The sequence below is a fragment of the Neophocaena asiaeorientalis genome, unplaced genomic scaffold, assembly GCF_003031525.2.
Source record: "Neophocaena asiaeorientalis asiaeorientalis breed wild unplaced genomic scaffold, Neophocaena_asiaeorientalis_V1.1 scaffold436, whole genome shotgun sequence".
NCBI lineage: Eukaryota > Metazoa > Chordata > Mammalia > Artiodactyla > Phocoenidae > Neophocaena > Neophocaena asiaeorientalis.
Window position 1 is genome coordinate 1,636,583 of NW_020172473.1, and position 19,687 is coordinate 1,656,269.

General features: G+C 43.7%; 1 protein-coding gene across 1 annotated transcript in view; it reads left to right on the forward strand.

The window, feature by feature from the left end:
* Positions 1-19,687, forward strand: part of SLC35F3 (solute carrier family 35 member F3) — a 289,172-nt gene that overhangs the window by 253,267 nt on the left and 16,218 nt on the right. The gene's annotated exons all lie outside the window — the stretch shown is intronic.

A 19,687-nucleotide genomic window follows, 5' to 3' on the forward strand; every position in this document is an offset into this window, starting at 1 on the left:
GTTTAGGTCTACTTGAAGCTTCATTGAAAGCACTGGCAAATACGAAATAGCACCGCTGGCCCAAAGGAAATTGGATTGGACCAGTTGTCCCTAAGATAGACCCTAATAATGTTGAGAGTAAAAGGATTCCGTAATGTGAGGTACCACTGAAGCACAGGCAAACTCTGGACTGCTTGAAAGGGCAGAAATCTTTGAAGGCAGACGAATCCAGCCTGCCAGGGAATATGGGCCTGGAGGATCAAGCCTTACGACTCTACCGGCAATGATGTGCAGACACTCTGCAGTAGAAGTGTTGATGGGTGGTTAAAAAAAAAAGTGTGGTGCCCGGGCATTACAGCAAGAGAACGGTCACCTTCAGAGCCTGGAACTTTTAAGAACACACTCATTATTAGGAGGGTGATGGTGATTGAAATCAAGAACAGATTTCAGTACAGATACCACTTTTGGAGCATTTACTACAAGTCAGGAAGCTTTAGATGCCATGTCTAAAGAAATATTGATCATAACTCTTTTGATAGGTATTATTATCCCCATTTGATAGAGAACAGATATGAGGCTCAGAGAGGGAAATTAACTTTCCCAAGATCACACAGCTAGGAAGTGATAAGAATTCATATCTTGGTGTGTCTGTCTGACTTTTACGTTTGTGCACAAAACAGCTGTTTGCTGTAGGGCACGTGTCCGCTCCTCCCTTCGCTCCTCTTCATGTTCCACATAAATGTTTACCTTGAACTCTTCATCACTGCCCCTCTCCCCCGTGAGTTGTTACTGGAACCATTGGTTCACTTTCAGATAGAATTCATACACCTAAGAAATGTTCGTTGAGCTGCTTCTACATTCCTGGTTCTGTTCTAGTGGCTTGGGGAATGTGGGAAAATGTAGAAGAAGGCAGAAAGCCTTTCACTGTAGCTCAGTCTCCTGTGTTAAAGAATTCAAAAGAATAGGAGGAAAAATTAGAGGCCACCAAAGGCCCAGAAAGAGGAGGAGAGGGTTAGAGTGCTCCTGGCTTCTCTAAATGCAGGGGTCCAGATCACTTGATCCAAATGGTGGCATTCCAAGGTGTCAAAGGAACTAGCAAGTGAGAAAACTGACTCACAGCTCCTGGTCTTTGAGGAGGAAGGAGAGCAGAAGAACGGAGATGGGCAAGGGAAGAAGAAAGACTCCACAGATTCCAACTTGCATGCAAGGTTTGATCCCAGGCCAAGTGCTAGGCTGGATTACTTACAGGATGCTTTGTGAGCCCTTAAGTTAACACAAGTGGTGTGCGTCGCTGCATTATTAACAACTGCCAAGGTATGGAAGCAACTAAGTGTCCATCGACAGATTAATGGATGAAGAAGATGTGGTACATATATACAGTGGAATACTACTCGGCCATAAAAAAGAATGAAATAATGCCGTTTGCAGCAACATGGATGGACTTGGAGGGCATTATGCTAAGTGAAATAAGTCAGACAGAGAAGGGCAAATACTGTGTGTCCACTTATATGTGGAATCTAAAAAATACCACAAACTAGTGAATAAAACTAAAAAGAAGCAGGCTCACAGATGTAGAGGACAAACTACTGGTTACCCGTGGGGAGAGGGAAGGGTTATTATGAGACTCTATGAAATCATAGGTGTGAAACTTTTGAAAATTACAAAGCACTATAGAATTTAAAGAATCTTTCACTCAATTAAAAAAAAAAACTAAAAAAATTAACATAAGTGATGATCACTACAGGGGGACAGCTGACGTTCTCCAAGGATATGTCATGTCAGTTGAGCACTGTTTCCTTTCGTGGTGAGAAGTCCTTAGTGGTAGCTCAAGGGTATATGGTAGACCCTATATAGACGAACTTCAGCAAAGCATCCGACCTCATCTTATAAGAAGCTTGAGTGGAGAAACAAGGGTTGAAAGGAGGCATGTAGGTGCTAGAGTAACTGCCCCCAAAGATGTGTGTCAAATATCAATGTCAACCCCAAGGGAAATTTCTCAGGACCTCTAACTGGGCTTAGTCTGATAGGTATTTTTAGCAATGACTTTGGTGAAATCATGAAAGTTACATTTGTCAAAATTGTAAATGACCCAAATTGTAGGAGGGATAATGCTGTCGTATGTTAAAACCAGGATCCAAACAGATCTGGCTGGCTAGAAAGCAGGGCCAGATACAATAAGAAATGTAATAGGAATAAGTGTAAAGTGTCCACATGGATCCACAAACTACAGGACCAGGCTGGATGGCGGGGAGGGACAACCTGACGGCCGCACCTGTGAAAAGGACGTCAGTGGGTTATAACTGTAACATGAGTCATATGCGTGATGGAGCCATCAAAAAATTCTAATTTGTTCTGGGTTACATGATAAACTACAGTCATTTGAATTTAGGAACTGACAGTTTTGTCCTTTTCTGCAGTGACCAGCTTATACCTGTAATGTTGTATGGGGCCACATTTTAAGAGAGACAGGGATGAGTGGCAATGAGGGTGGCAAGAAGACCCCAAATCAAGTCCCACGAGATGTGATAGAAAATCGGGGATAAATAGTCTGGAGAAAAGGAACTTCCAAATATTTGATTGTCCATATAAATAGGACAGGTATGAAATTGTTTTTAAGAGGTAGAATTCGGACCACTATGTAGTAGTTTTATGAAGGTAGATCATACATCAGGATAAAAAGAGAGCGTTCACTCAGAGCTCTCCAAAGCGCTGTGGACTTCAGCAAAAGTAGTGAATTTTGCATTAGTAGAAAAAGTAACTAATATTCATGAAGCACCAGCCAGACACTGCACTTTTTCACATACTCTCTTATTTTACCTGCACAATAATTCTGAAAATTCTGCCTTCCACCCATATTGGATATAAGGAAACAGATTCACAGAGGTTAAATAACTTACACAAAGCACGTAGCTAATAATAGAAGAATGAAGTTTTGGTTCCAGGTCTGCCCAACACCCAAATCCATGCTCTACTGGGATATGTTGCCTGGTGAGCCTTCTTAAGGAGGGATTCATGTACCTAAAATCACTAATGATAATAATAAAAATAATAGTAAGAAGAGCTAATGTTCATTGAATGCTTACTTTATACAGGCACCATCTAGGCAGCTTCTACGAAGCAATTCATTTAACAGCTGTATGAAGTGGATGTTATTATTATCCGCATTTTACAGATGCTGAAGCTGAAGCACAGAGAGGCTGTGTAACTGGCCCAGGTAACTGTCCTACCCAGTATTTGGACTCAGGCCGTCTGGCTCTAGAGCCGGTGCCTTTAAACACATTTTCTGTTGCCTGTCTGCGTTCTCAGCGTCAATGAAGGGCCGCTGCAGTGTAGTAAACACTTTTGCCCAAGGATGTGAGACTTCAGTGTCTGAATGGGATCATTTACTTTGACTCTAAGCTTAAATTCCCTTTGCTTCATTTGCATTGACTTTGGGTTGAAAGACGGTTGTCTCCATGTTGAGGTTGGTATAGGGCAAGCCTTTGTGTTACCCAGATGTTCAAGGGCACGGTCTGTACCACACTGTAGACTCCCCGTCCCCCAAGCCAGAGCACTGCACCTGTGAAAAACAAGAACGGCAGTAAAACCCACAGCCTTAGGAAGCTGAGATGGTTGAATACCATCTAGAATTTGGTAGAACTTTAATTAAACGCACAAGATATAAATCATTATACGTTTAGTGCTTTTCAAAAAAACAAAAACCCTCGGGTTTCCCTGGTGGTGCAGTGGTTAAGAATCTGCCTGCCGATGCAGGGGACACGGGTTCGAGCCCTGGTCCGGGAGGATCCCACATGCTAAAGAGCAACTAAGCCCATGCACCACAACTACTGAAGCCCGCACGCCTAGGGCCTGTGCTCTGCAACAACAGAAGCCACCGCAGTGAGAAGTCCACTCTCTGCAGCTAGAGAAAGCCCACTTGCAGCAAACAAGACACAACACAACACAGCCAAAAATAAAATAAATAAATTAATTTTTTTAAAAAACCCTCATTACTCTTCCAGTGTAGCAACTATTAATAAAAGTTTCAGAAATGCAGTCAGACTAACCCCTGTGTCTACTGTGATTTGGTACAAAATGCTAAGGACATTTTTAGTCTGTTCTGTTGGCACCATGAAAGATTAGGCTCGAGCCTCAAAGTATTTTCCTTAAATTGAAGTCTGTCCTTTTAAAAGGCAGGAATGGGAAGGGTGGTGAGGATAATATATAAGGTGTTTCTACAATGGCAGCCACTTCGGTGATTGCTAAACTCATTTTATCTCATTTAACCTTGGTCCTCCAAGGCTGCTATTAAAATGCCCATTTTCCTGATGAAGAAATTAAGGATCCCAGAGATTCCACAAGTTGTTTACAACCCCACCACTTCAAGTAGTGAAGCAATGTTTAATCTTTGTCTCTCGGGTTTCAGAAGTTATTGTCTTATACACTGACCCATGCTGCCCCCTGGTCGAGGCAGTAGGAACCAAAGGCTAAAGGATGACCGTAACTGTGGTGCTACTCGTTTCAAATGCGATTGTTCCCTACGGAGGTCATCAAAGCCTCTGGCTGCCCCAGTTGTTTGATCGGAGAATTATAAGCATCACAGTGGGAGAACTCAGAGGGAGAATGGAGAAAGAGAAAGCGTATGTATGATGAGCACAATTCTTTAAGTGAGACATGGTGCCTAGGACCTTGAAAGGCTAATTAACGGATACCCGGTGATGATGTATTAAGCTTGCATGGGAGAGGACCACCCTTCCTGGGATTCTGGGGGGCCTTTGTCACCAGAACTTCCAGTCAATACGCAGACCGAGTTGATGGCAGAAACATCACGATATGGTCTTCAACTTCAGATGTTCCACTTAGGAAGAATAGACTCTTCTCCACCAGGGGTTTGAAAAAGCCAAGGGCTGATTGCTGTAGCTGTTGTGGGTGACGGCCTGGAGCCCAGCTTGGGTCACTTGCCCCTCGTGTGCACACAGACCTCCCGGAGAGCTTGTTCAAATGCAGATTCTGACGTCGAGAAGAAGGTCTGGGGTGAAGTCGGAGAGTCTGTGTTCCTGACAAGCTCCCAGGCAATGCTGACGGGGCTGGTCCCTGGACCACACCATGAGGACCTTGGCTGGAGTTGGCGGGGAGTCGGGGTGTGCCAGGAGGAGTTGCGATTTCCCCCCAAAAACGAGAGTTAGCGCAGAGCTGGCCACTTAGAGGGATTTTTGCGATTAGAGAAACCACCACGATCTGTGTTCGTCGCAGTCAGGGTGTTCTTGCATTCGGAAAGCAAAAACAACTATAGCTGGACCTGGTACTTTCCAAATACATGTAAAGGCAAAAGGCAAAAATCATCCACGAGCTGGTGGAGGCCCTTGATGCATGGAGGACAGAAAAAGAGCCCTGGGCTCTGAGATGGGATGAGAGTTACAGGGGAACATGAGGTGGAAAGTGGCAGAGGGTGACGCCCAGCTGTCCTGGCTTCAGGGAAACCGTAGCTCACCAATCTTGAGTTGCACACGTCTGGGCTTGGCTGCAGGGCTGCTGGCTTGTGTCTATGTCTCGGGATGAAGTGGGCAGAGATTCGTGAGGGCTGGATTTATCCATCCCTGTAAATGTTGTTCTGATGCCTGTCTACTGCCTTTTGTGCTGAGTTTTGACCACTTGGAACATTTAGAACCATGACAGGCAGAGCAATGGTTGAGGCAGTTGATCCCTTCCAGGTCTACTGAGGACAGCCGGGAAGCCATGTGGCTTCTGAGCTGTGGCCCTCTGCAGGCCAGCAGGGTCTCCATTCAGGGTTTTCATAGAGAACATGCTCAGGGAAGATTCTGACTCCCTAAATCATCTCCTTTCTGAAATGTTACCAAGAAATGATGAAAACAATTGTGACGCTTGGTGGAGCCTTCTGGGAGGCTAGACTTAGAACCCTGACACTCCCAAATGCCCTGCCTTAGATGGGAAAGGGCCCTGCAAGTTTGCAGTGTGGGACTCAGGCCCCACTGGGCTGGTGTTTTTTGTTTCTTTTTTAATTGAAATCTAGTTGATTTACGATGTTATGTTCGTTTGTTCTGTACAGTTAAGTGATTCAGTTATACATATATAACTGGGCTGGGCCCGGGCCTCTGCTCCAGGGTATTACTTCGAATTTTAAACTACTAGAATATGAATCACGTACTCGTAGATTATTGACTATAAATGGATCTCGAACGGGTCCTGCATTTCACAGATGAAAAAACTGAGGCCTGGGGACATAACAGCTAGTTGATTTTTAGATTTAAGAGTCCTACAGCTCATTTTCAGATTCCCAAAAAGGGCACTTGGGCAACTTTAGAAGGAGCTGTTGGTATGTGCCGTGGAATCCATGCAGCTCTGAAGAAGTCGCTGCTGGTAGTTCAGATGAAGGCAGTCCTGGCTGTGTGTGAAGGACACACAGGGAAACTGCCTTCAAACATCAGTGGGCAGGTCTTCCCGGGGGGCACTGGGGTTGGGAACCTGCCTGCCAGTGCAGGGGACACGGGTTTGAGCCCTGGTCCGGGAAGATCCCACATGCCGTGGAGCAACTGAGCCTGTGCGCCACAAGTGCTGAGCCCGTGTGCCACAACTACTGAGCCCACGTGCCACAACTATTGAGCCTGCGCTCTAGAGCCCGTGAACCACAACTACTGAGCCCACATGCCACAACTACTGAGCCTGCCCTCTAGAGCCCGCAAGCCACAACTACTGAAGCCCACGTGCCTAGAACCCATGCTCTGCAACAAGAGAAGCCACTGCAGTGAGAAGCCCGTGCACCGCAATGAAGAGGAGCCCCTGCTCTCTGCAACTAGAGAAAAGCCCACGCGCAGCAACAAAGACCCAACACAGCCAAAAATAAATAAATAAAACAAATAAATTTATATAAAAAAAAATCAGCGGACACATGGCCACACACCAGTCTCCAGCCTTGAAAAGCTTTACAGCTAATATAAATCAGTTCCATCCCAGATGGCACATTATGGAATTGGCCTTGTCCATAAACACTTCTGTCCTTGAAATACAACAAAATTTCATTTCAACTTTTGTAAAATTATTCTCCTGAGTTAACCCTGATTTTTTAGCCCCTGTTGAGTTTGTGGCATCTTTGTTTTACTCCAGGTTCAAGGTCGGGAGAACACAGACTGTTCATCCAACACTGAGTTACACAAATCTTTACATCTCTTCAGTTTGAAGGAAGCTGTTTTTTAAAAGCAAAAATCCATTGATAAGCTAGAGGTAGAGCCTTTAGGATAACTTCCCTGAATTTTTCTTTCTGAAGACAAAGTATGCCCATGGTTTTAAATAGTTTGGGCACAGCTCCTGAAAATAGCAAAGAGCATTGCCCACACATCTGTATAATTAGTTGCAGGGAGTATACCCTAAATCCACATGGCCATTTCTGCAAAATCCAGGGAAGCAGATTCTTCATGGTCAGCACTCCACACAGGCCCTTTGCACAATCACTGAGCATGAAGTAGCAAGGGAACCATTGCAACAGGCTGTGCTTGGTTTCCTCATTCTGTCCCGGCCGGTCAAGTGGGAAAGCACCTACTCTCTGTGATTAAGATATTCCACTTTACCTGGCACGTCAGACACCAGTAAGGTTTCACCAAAATAAATCCAGAGAGTGGAGAAGTGAATTGGGAGCCCCTAGTTCTACACTCAGCCCTGCCACTAACTAGCTCTGCAACCCTGGACAGAGCTCTTCACCTCTGTGCCTGAGCTTCCCTATGTGTAAACAAGGAAGTCGGGTCTCCCACATCCCTGCCAGCATGGATAGTCCGGTTTTACGATATCCACTTGCTAAACTTTCTACAGTATAAAGATGCTGATGCTGCCAAATATGCCTAGATATCAAGAGCCGAGTGGTGGTCAGTTATTTACCTAGGACAGTCAGGTGCTCTCCTAGGTCCTGGCAGGTACAAAGGTGACTAAGACCCCTTCATCCAGGAAGAGACCAGTAGTCAACTGGAAGAGACATGGATGCAAACAGTAATTATGAAACTCTGGGGGGAGCGGTGAGGGAGCTGACACAGAATATTGCAGGGGCAGATTTGCAGGGTGCTGGGAGGAGAAGGGAGGTCGAAGAGGAAGCCCTGGTGGAGGAGATGCCCGGTAGCTCTGTGGAGGGGATAGCAGTGGAGGGGTGTCTTCAAAGTCCTGAAGCCCATGAGAACCAAGTTCAGCCCAGTACAGAGAACTGCCCTGATCCCTAACGAGGCAGGACCCCACCTCCGTGCTCTGCAGTCCTGGCTGGCTCTTGTGACAGCAGCTCTGATATCCTGTGGGCAGCTTTAGAGGACAGGCCATCAGGACAAGTATTGTTCATTCTCCTCTGAGAAAGGCCCAGGACAGCAGAAGATACAACATGAGTGACAAAGGGACTATAAAGTCAAGCTAAAAGTCCTTTGGAATCCGCATAACAGAATTTAACTATCCCATTATACCATCGTTGCCTATCTGTGGGTGGATCTATGAAACACCTGTATGAAATAGCTCACTGTACGTTGCATTACTCCCTTCAGAGCTTGGGCTTTGAAGATGGCCATTCTGACCACTGACCAAATGCCACTGCCTTTCATTGTGACAGAAGCAGAGAGCACCCCGGTCATTGGTCCAGGCCTCAGTCTCAAGCCTTGGACTTTCCATTGCAAAGATGGGAGACGGTCTGGGACAGAGAGAGAGGGCTGTTTACCCAAGGTCTTCAGGAAATTCGACCAGATCTTTGGAATTTCTGCTGGTCATCTTGCTGCATGGATAGAATCCCAGGTCCCTGAAATGTGGTGTGGGAGAACAAAAGTGAGCGCACGGGCTCGGTCGTTGAACGAGGCTCTTCTCTTGTTGAACAATTATTAGAAAGTTCTTCCTCGCAGTGAGCTAAATAGGCCCCTTTGTCCCACTCCAAAGCCCCAAACAAATAGCCACCCACTGGGAAGAAAGGCAGTCCGGCTAGCAGGTGAATACAGGCATGTGCTGTAGCTGTGGGTTCCAGTTCCAGGACTCTGGTGGACACCGTCAGATCCCATATCACCCTATCCTTACAAAGTCTGAGCTCTAGCTTTCTTTAGATGGCCAAGGAAAGGTCCACAGATCAGACATGACTTTTCCACTGTGATAAAAATGCTGTTGGGTCCTGTGTTGTAAAAATGTATTCCTGGTTCAAATCTTGACAGCTTAGTGAAACTCAAAACGAGTCCTTGCTGAAAGGCAGCAAAGTAGATGCAAAAGCTCAGCAGCTGTAATTTTCTGGGACCCATTGATCCAGCGCCGGGTGCTCTGTCCCTCTGCTCTGTAGCGGAATGTGCTTCCTTAACGCAGTAGACGGACTCTTCCTGAAGCACCAGTCCCATCTCAGGGCTAACAGGTCTCATTAGAGCCCATCTGCAGCTTGTCTCCTACCTGCACAGGAGAGGAATCCCATCTTGCAACAGATGGTCCTGTGATGTCTTCTGCTACAGGAAGCCTCGTGTCCAATCTCATTGGGTTAAGCAGACCACAAGCCAAGGTTCCCAGAGCGGCTTTATTCTGAGCGGCAGATATTTGAAAGAACTCCCTAGAACAGGAAGAATGGTTTCTGATATCAAGCGGCTGTTTCAGACTGGGACGAAATGCACAGCAATTCTGGGGGCCCACCCTTCTTAAGTGGCCAAAGGACTTCAGCTGACGCTTGAGCCTCCACATATACATGGAAGCTGTTGGTCTTCCCTGTCTGCCGCTTCGATCTTCACCTTTGGATGGAGCACAGAAGTACTTACAGTGACCGGCAGGCTAGCCAGCAGCCCTATGGACAGGACAGTACTCAGGGAGCAGGCGCTCTCTCTGCACTTTTCAGACATTTCTGCTCTTTGATTACGCGTGCAAAAGCAGCTGAGCCCCAAAGAGCAAACAGATTCCTGTGGAGCAGGCTGTGAAATTCCCAGTTAGTGGGACACGTATGCAATCTGTGCTTCTCTGAGACATGGTTAAGGCTCGACCATTCCTGGGGGAACATCTCAGGGAAAAGAATTCTTTGTACGCTATGAATGCCCTTCAGTTCTCTCAGATCCCTTTCCAGAAAGGTCATCACCACTAACATCATGGAAGACCTATCTTTTTCTGCCTCTAAATGTCTCAGGTTTCTGTTTTAGGAACAGACCAATAACAAGATAGATAGTGGATCGATAGATAGAGATGCATGCAGTTTCAGACAGACACAATTTTTGGACTCACAGCTAACAGAGCACTCTGCTAGTTGCTCAGAAAACCTACAGTGTAGGAAACCAAGCTAATAAAATGATTCAGTATTTTTGCTGTGCTGTAAAACTTAATCTTTTAGATTGTTTAAGCAAGTCTTTACGACTTGATTTTAAGGTACAAGGATACTTGGCTAAGCCTGGGTCTGCTGGGGGGGAGGGAAGATGTGTAACATTATAACATATTCATGGGGGCTTCCCTGGTGGCGCAGTGGTTGAGAGTCCGCCTGCCGATGCAGGGGACGCGGGTCCGTGCCCTGGTCCGGGAAGATCCCACATGCCGCGGAGCGGCTGGGCCCGTGAGCCATGGCCGCTGAGCCTGCGCGTCCGGAGCCTGTGCTCCATAACGGAAGAGGCCACAACAGTGAGAGGACCGCGTACCGAAAAAAAACAAAAAACAAAAAACAAACATATTCATGGGAAATACAAACACATTTTCACCTACTTATGAACAAGGGTGGCTTACGTGGGAAAACCCATTTTACTTAAAACTCCCCCAACGATGTCTTAAAATGTTCAAAATAAACTAAAGCCTGATTCATAACTTTGGTTAACTGCTCTCTGCTTCTTCTGTCAACCTAAAGCTCTAAATTAATGCAAACGCAAAAAAGGGGGCGATATAAACATTTACCCCAGTGTAACTGGATGCCACTCTGACTTTTGCCCTTTAAAAAGGTTTTATTTTCTAAACGCAGAATCTCAAAGATGAAAAGCATTCAGGACTATGGAGTCCAACCCCCTGCAATGCTGGAGTGATATCTTTTACAACTGCCTTACAGCCTGCTCATTGGTACTCTGAATGAAGATGCCAAGTGGCACAGGGCTGTATAAATACGCTGTGCTTCTAGGCCATTCTGCCATCTACCTTCCAATAAAGTCCTTCAGTATGTGCTGAAGTCTAAAGAACTACCCCTTGGATGCTAAATGAGCATCCAAATACACCCCCCAGGGGCTGGAAGCTAGTTCTTTCCAAGACACCTGTTTCTTTATAATACAGTTAGGTATCAGATATGCCCTAATGGGAGTCGGTAGTGAATTTTAAAGTAACGCTTGGGTCATCATTAAACCCCCTAACATTCTATTATGAATGCAGTTATTCTTCAGGAAAATTTCCTGAAATGTACAGAAAACTATAAGAACGAAGATATTTGTAACCTTTTTATTATCATAGGAAAAAATGGGTGTAATATAGTGTCCAGTAATAGGGAAACAGCTGAGACTGACAATGTAATCCACCAGCCCCAGTTCTATGCAGACTATCACAGAATATCCATGCAGTTATCCATGTGGAATCTCACTGCCCCAGAGCTACATAGATGAAATAAAAAATAATCCAGTAAGTAGAAAACCGTGTAACATCAAGGGAACATTCTTAGGAGATGTCATCAGTTAAAAAGCACGATATGGGCTAACGTGACACAGTGATCACACCTGTGTAAACACATCTCTGGGGGAAAGACGGGAAGCATCATCTCAGTCTGTTACCGAGCAATACTTTGGGAATTTATCCTGTGTCTCTGTGCCTCTGCCTTTTCCCAAACCCCCAATTACTGCCCTATTGATTTACTATTTTGCTTTTTCAGAAACTATTTTCATTTCTTCCATTACATTCTTTTACTTCTCCCATTTTCTTATTCCTTTTAACGTCTTCTGAGCCAGAACCCACACATTTAACTTTCTTTTGTGTATCCAAATGTACTTAAATGACATTTCATGTTTTTTCTTTTTTTTTTCCTCTTTGGCCGCGCGGCTTGCAGGATCTTAGTTCCCTGACCGGGATCGAACCTGCCCCCACTACGGTGGAAGCGCGGAGTCTTAACCGCTGGACCGCCAGGGAAGTCCCATTAGATGACATTTTGTCTTAACTGACTGTAGGCCTTAAGACCTATGAAAGGAAGGAGATCAAAGGGTATCACTGTGATTACGGTTCTAATTTTTGCAATGCTAATATTTCCAGTCATGATTTTTATTTTCAATAAGTACGGTTTGTATTTGCAGCCAAAGGGAAGCCCAAATTAGTCATTCAGTATTTCATAATTCATTTAATTCTATGTTTTATTTCATACATAATTCAGTCTCTCTTTTTCAATCTATCTACCTAAATCTATATATTTTTGATCTTCGACGCTGTGTGTGTGTGTCCCTGAAATAGGATAACATATTCTGTCACCATCAATACATACTAACATTATTGCAAGCTTATTTCAGTACAAGCTGTGGACAGGGTTGGTGGGGGTCCAAAACACTGGCTGATTGAATTATTTCAATGACCCTGAGTCATTGAGTAAAAGAAACCAGACACAAAAGGGTACATGATGTTCAGTTCCATCTTTATAAAGGAAAAAATAAACCATGGAGACAGAACTCTCCATACTGATTATATTTAAGGGGATAAATAATGACTAGGAGAGGGCACAGAGGAAGCTTCTGGAGTGTTGGTATATATTCTATATCTTGATAGAGATGGTGTTACATGTATGATTTTACTTTACAAAAATTAAACTGTCCATTTTAATCTTTGTGCACATAAAGACATGTGTTATACTCCGATTTTTAAAAAAGGAAAAAAGTAAAATAATTCCATTTACAATATGATCAAAAAGAATAAAATACTTATGAGTAAACTTAACTAAGGAGGTGAAAGACTTGTATATGGAAAACTACAAAACATTCCTGACAGAAATTAAAGACGCAGACAAATAGAAAGACATCCAGTGTTCGTGGCTGGGAAGACTTAATGTTGATAAGATATCAATAATACCCAAAGCTATCTACAAATTTAATGCAATCCCTATCAAAATCCCAACAGCATTTTTTTCAGAAATAGGAAAATCCATCCTAAAATTCATATAGAATCTCAAGGGATACCAAATAGCCAAAATGATCTTGAAAAAAAGAGAACAAAATTAGAGGTCTCACATTTCCTGATTACAAAACTTATTATAAAGTTACAGTAATTAAAACTGGCGTGAAGTGTGATACTGGCATGAAGACATATAGACCAATGGAACAGAATAGAGAACCCAGAAATAAACCCTCACATATGTGGTCAAATGATGTTGACAAGGGTGTCAAGACCATTCAGTGGGGGAAGGGACAGCCTTTCTACAAATAGTGCTAGGAAAACTGGATATCCACATGCAAAAGAAAGAAGTTGGATCCTAACTTTACAACATACACAAAAATTAACTCAAGATGAATCAAATATCTAAATGTAAGAGATAACACTATAAAACTCTTAGGAGAAAGCATAGGGGCTTTATGGTGTTGTATTTGGAAATGATCTCTCGGATAAGACACCAAAAACACAGGCAACAAAAGTAAAAATAGATAAATTGGATTACATCAAAATGTAAAACTCTTGTGCATCAAAGGACACAATCAACAGAGTGAAAAGGCAACCTATGGAATGGGAAAAATATTTGCAAATCATATATCTGATAAGAGGTTACTATCCAGAATATATGAAGAACTCCTATAACTCAACAACAGCAATAAAAAGAAACACTGAAAAAATAAGTAAAGGACTCGAATAGACATTCTTCAAAGATGATATATAAATGTCCAACAAGCTCATGAAAAGATGCTCAACATCACTAATCATGACAGAAATGCAAATCAAAACCACAATGAGATATCACCTCACATCCATTACGATGGCTAAAATTTAAATTTTAAAAAACCAGAAAATAATAAGTGTTGATGAGGATGTAAAAAAATGGGAACCCTTGTGTGCTTTTGGTGGAATGTAAAATGGTACGACCACTATGCAAAACAGAGTGACAATTCCTCAAAAAATTAAGCATAGAATTATCATATGATCCAGTAATTCCACTTCCGGGTATATGTACAAAAGAATTGAAATCAGAGTCTCAAAGAGATATTTGTATATCCGTGTCCTAGCAGCATTATTCACAATAGCCAAGAGGTAGAAGCAACCCACATGTCCATCAATGGATGAGTGGGTACACAAAATGTGATATATACAACGGAATATTATTCAGCCTTAAATGGAAGGAGATTTTGACACATGACACAATATGGATGAACCTTGAGGGCATTATGCTTAGTGACATAAGCTAGTCACAAAGGGACAAATACTGTATGATCCCACTTATATGAGGTGCCTGCAGTAGACAGATTCATAGAGACAAAGTAGAGTGGCAGTTGCGAGCAGCTGTAGGGAGGGGAGAGTGGGGAATCGTTTAATTTAGAGTAAGTACTAAGTTTCAGTTTTGCAAGATGAAAAGAATTCTAGAGGTTGGTTACACAGCATTGGGAATGTTTTTTTTTTTGTTTTTTTTTTTGCGAATGTTTTTAACACCACTGAACTGTATACTTAAAAATGGTTAAGATGGTAACTTTTATGTTATGTGGATTTCACTATGACATTTTAAATTTTTTCAAAGAAATAAAGCAAACAGAGAGAGAGACAGCGTGAACTTTTGGATCCAAACTTAGCTGCACTTGAGAATCATTTGGAAATTCTTTAAAATACAATGCAGTCGCATTTTAATGCAAATTTGCAGTAACAAAATACAGGTATGACTAATGTTTCATTTATGCATAAAATTTCAAATAATATGACTCCTCGAGATTTTAAAAGTTAAACAAGGATCACAGTGTCAACTCGGAGAGGCCAAGGGAACTATAAATGCCAGGTGGCAGTGTTAACGTGAGCTGGCAAATAGAAACATGGTGCTACTGTGGGAAAACAAATCAAGATGTGTAAATGTTGAATTATGGAATGCTGTCAGGACTGACACCCTCATACGAACTGCACCATTCTCTACAGAATCCTAGGCCCCTCGCAGGAAAGTATGATTGAATATGTCTAGAGCTGAATCGAAGCAATTCGTATTTTTAAAAGCTCCCTGAGATTTCTAAGACTGATGGTCTGTGCGTCACTGTTTGAAAACCAGTGGTCCCCCGTAAAGCAATAAGCACATTCATTCTGTAAAAGTAAATTATTTATTAACACATACCATGAGTCAAGCTCAGGGGATATAAGATGAAGCAGAAATATAATGCGCTTATACCCGGAGCTTACGTTCTAGTGAAGTCAGATGATTAAATTAGCAGTTACAATAAAGGGTCCTATACGTATGATGGGGCATCCAGGGCATTTGGGGAGCACATTTCAGGGCACTTCACTGAAGGGGGTATATGAACTGATACCCAATGGATGGAAAGAAACCAACTAAAGAAGGAGGAAGAGTGTTTCAGGGGAATAGAGGATCCGATGAGACCCAGAGCGGAGAAAGAAAGAACACTGAATCCAAGTGACTGAAATGAGTTCAAGATGGCTTAACTTCAGAGTAGGGGTGGAGAAGTGATGGATAAAGGCTACAGGATGGGCAGAGGCCAGGTCGGAAAGGACCTGGTGAGTCTGTGGGGAGCTTGACCCTCATCCTAAGGGGAAGTGAGGGAAGAGAAGGATCTCTCTGACTGCAGCATGGAGTATGGAATGGATTGAATTGGAGGAGAGGCAACCGTGGAGAGAAGCTCAGATTCCAGTGACCATAGTCCAAGTGAGAGGAGACAGAGGCATGGGCCAGGTGGTGGTCATGGCAATGAGATACTTAGGAGAAGGAACCTGTAAGCCTTGTTGATGAATGAGATGTGAGGAGGAAAAAGGAGACATTAAGAATGATTCCAAAGTATCTAGCCAGTAGAAGAAATATGAATCGTGGTACCTTCTGGTGATTGAGAATTGAGAGGAATTTGGGGAGTTCATTTGGGGAGGCTGAATTTTTGGTGTCTGGGAATGTCCAGGATGCAGATGGCACCAGATAGGAGAAGCGTCCTGACTACAGAGTCACTGTGGCTGGGCTTTGAAACTCTGACAGTAGATTAGACTGCTCAGTGACTGTAGGGTCAAAAGAAGGGGACCTAGAAGAGAACCCTAGCAAAATACCAAGGAAGGCTTGGGAGGCTGTGGAGAGGTAGAAGGAAACCCGGGGGAGTGTGCTGAGTTGGAAACCAAGAAGGTTGGATAAAGGAGGAACAGTCAAGGGCTTCCCTGGTGGCGCAGTGGTTGAGAGTCTGCCTGCCGATGCGGGGCACACGGGTTCGTGCCCCGGTCCGGGAAGATCCCACATGCCGCGGAGCGGCTGGGCCCGTGGGCTGTGGCCGCTGGGCCTGTGCGTCCGGAGCCTGTGCTCCGCAACGGGAGAGGCCACAACAGTGAGAGGCCCGCGTACCGCAAAAAAAAAAAAAGGAACAGTCAACAATGTCAAAGGCTCCCAAAAGTAACACCGGGAAGCACCCATGGGATTCAGCAACTGGGAGGTCATTGGTAATCAGTCTAGGAGTTTGGGTGAGTGGTGGGGGCAGACACTGGATCAGAGAGAGCTGAAGAGTGAGAGAGGTGGTCACAGGGGCATGAATGCAGCTGACGGTTCTAAAATCTTGCCTCTGAAAGAGGGGAAGAGAGAGGAAAAGGGGCTGAAGGTGCTTGCTCGTGTTTTGGGGGCGTCTTTCAAGGTTGGCGAGGCTTAGACATGTTGAAATGGTGATGGAAAGGATCCAGAAGAGAGAGGGGGTCACTGGGAGTGTTCGTTGAGGAGTGAGCACAGGCTGCAGGTCTGGCTCCGCCACTATCTGATTGAACTTGAACGTGAGCGCGTCATTTAATCTGTCTGAGCTACGGGATCCTTATCTGTAACTAGTAGGGTTTCTCTGTATCTGTGGCTTTCAAACTGCACCCCTCAAAGCTATCTCAGGGTACTCACTTTGCAGCTTCAGTCACAGCAACTTGACCTCTCGTGTTTTTAAATAATTTTTATTTTTAGCATTTTAATACTTGCACATACGTTAGAAAAGCAAATGAATAATAAAAGAATTATCATTAAAAAATGCTAACTCCTGTTCCACACCCACTCACTCTCAGTCACTCCCAATTCTCCCAATTTTGTTTTATTTCTCTTGGGAGCCTTAAGTCTTGTCTTTATCCCTTTTTGCTACAAGTATATGTCTTGTCGTGGCTCTTCATTTTGCTTGGTGCTTGGTGAGTCCTTTCATTATGAAGACCCATGTCCTATAGTTCTAAAAAACTTTCTTGAATTATTTATTTTGTAATTTCCTCCATTTCATTTTTTCATTTTCTCTTTCTGGTGTTTCTTTTTAAGTTCAATATTGGACCTTCTGGCTTGACTTTCTCATATTAGCTTTTCTTTCTATCTGTCTCGCTCTCACTTTCACTCTCTCCCCCCTGCTTGAGTTTATCTTGACTGTATATTCTAACTCTTCTATTAAGTTTTAAAATTTGGCTATTCTGTATTTAATTTGCAAGATTATTTCCATTTTTATAGCCATTTGTTCTTGTGTCATGGGTGCAATTTCTTCTCTCTAAGGATATTCTATCTTCCCCAACCCCAACTGTATAAATCCTAGCTATCCTTAAAGGTTTAACTCAAAATCTTATCTTTTATGAGACCTTTTCCAATCAGTCCAACTCTCTCCACTTGATGGGAATTCTATAGCATTATTATATTCCATACCACCTAATAGGTGATTTTATTTAAACTTGCATTACTTCCTATTGAGGAATCAGTCTTATCTTCCCAATTTTACCATAATTTTTTCAAGAGGAGGGACTATTTACTTGTTTTGTATCAGCTACAGTGTCTGGAATTGTGACTATAACAAGTGATAAACAGGTGCTTGTTGATTTGAATTAAATGGCAAGCCATCCTAATCCCATCAAGCCAGCCTGTCCCAGTCAGAGTTCTTTAAAGAGAACCGAGAACATAGGTTTTTGTTAAATAATATGAGTGTAGAACTTAGAGATTTTTATGGTTTTCCCTATCTTTCACAGTGTTTCATTCACATCTAATCCGGTAGCAATATTTTAGTGACTTGCTTTTATTAAGTCTTCCTTGAAGCTCTCAATTTAGATTTCGTAGGAAAAGCACAACTTTCTTCTCTCAGTCATACTTCATTGGTTTAGGAAATATTTAATTGAATTATGTGCTTGAAACATCCAAGAACAGTTGACACAAGCAGGACTGGAAACAAAGACGTTGAAATCTTGGCCAACACATGATTCAGTTAGTAGGAACTGCAGGGCTTGGGCATGCTGGGCAGTAACCTGCCAGCCTCAGGCCTTTCTTGTGCCAGGAATGAAGGGCATTATTAGACTGTCGCGTCAGCCAAGTGGAAATCAGGCAAGAGAGTATCTATTGTCCTCTCTTCTTGATACACCAAGAAGAGGTGGATTTGTGTTTATCATCTCTCTTGGGTCCCCTTGCCATCAAGGGTATATGTGGGCCATATACCCAAGCCAGCTGACGTGGATTAGTGCACAGTCTTGGGTTTTAAAACAGCACTAGGCTCACTGGCTCAGGGATCAATCATCTTGGTCTCATTAGAACCAAGATCTGCCCACCTGGCCCGTAATCCCCTGACCGTGAGTCCTCAAAGGGCCAACAGAGCTCTGCGGGGCCCAGAAATCTTGCCTTTTCCATCTCCAGGATGGGTCCCCACTCTCCTCCCCACTTCTGGTCAACAGCTTGGGCCATTCACTACCCAGCCATGTCTGTACCCCACCCATCACTTCTACAACCATCACACATTGGATGAATCAGACGTAGATTCTCAGAGAGGACGTAAGGTGTCCCGGTTGACTCTGTATGGCCCCTGCAGCAACATGAATCATTTTTTATAATAGGAGAAACTTGGAAATCCTCCTTGTGTTATGTTCCTTAAGTAGGGTAACAGCCTCTAAGTTTGGTTAGAATAGGTTGACATAAAAAATGACAAGAAAGAATACTTGGATTTCCTGTTGATCATTCTCATCACTTTATAGCCGCCATAATCACAAACATGAAGGAAGCTGCCCCTGGTCACTGTCCCTGGGGGAAAGAAGACTGCCCTGTAAATAGGGGCTGCAGAAAGACCCATGGAAAATGCAGCTGAACTATTGTATGAAAATTACACGGCAGGGCTGCCCTGGTGGTGCAGTGGTTGGGAGTCCGCCCGCCAATGCAGGGGACGCGGGTTCGTGCCCCGGTCCGGGAAGATCCCACGTGCCGCGGAGCGGCTGGGCCCGTGAGCCATGGCCACTGGGCCTGCGCGTCCGGAGCCTGTGCTCCGCAACGGGAGAGGCCACAACAGTGAGAGGCCTGCGTACCGCAAAAAAAAAAAAACAAAACAAAAATTACACGGCAAACAGAAATATCAACATGTCAGTTAGGTGAAAGTTCCATTCATAGAGAGCCAAAAGGGAATCAATTCAGTTGAATTGGTTTCATGGTAAATTTAGTGATTTGAATGTTTTATATTTACCTGCTGTTGGTTTAGAAGCAACGTAAGACTCTGGGTTCAGCAAACGGTGATGAGTTTTCTGTTTCTTCTATGGATCCCATAGTGGAGCAATGAATAAAGGCAGATTGCATCTGAGATTGATGAAAAGAACAAACAAGATTAAATTTAAAATCACATCACATCCCCTTTGACTCTTGTTTTCCATTTTCCTCCGTGACTGCTGCATT